Here is a 322-nt window from a genome sequence, read left to right on the forward strand (position 1 = left end):
TTATTATTATGGACTAACCCATTATATCATCAAGTATCCCTGGGACGGTTCTACCTCCTGGATGTTCATTGTGATTATTTGTTTTATAAGCCCTTTATGTGGTGTCGCTGAGACGCCCGACTGTGGCATTTCTTGTTATTTATTTATTTTATAAGCCCTTTATGTGGTGTCGCTAAGACGCCCGACTGTGGCATTTCTTTTAAAGCCCTTTATGTGGTGTCGCTAAGACGCCCGACTGTGGCATTTCTTTTAAAGCCCTTTATGTGGTGTCGCTAAGACGCCCGATTGTGGCATTTCTTTTAAAGCCCTTTTATGTGGTGTC

Source organism: Triticum aestivum, chromosome 4A (assembly GCF_018294505.1).
Source record: "Triticum aestivum cultivar Chinese Spring chromosome 4A, IWGSC CS RefSeq v2.1, whole genome shotgun sequence".
In the NCBI taxonomy this organism is placed as follows: Eukaryota; Viridiplantae; Streptophyta; class Magnoliopsida; order Poales; family Poaceae; genus Triticum; species Triticum aestivum.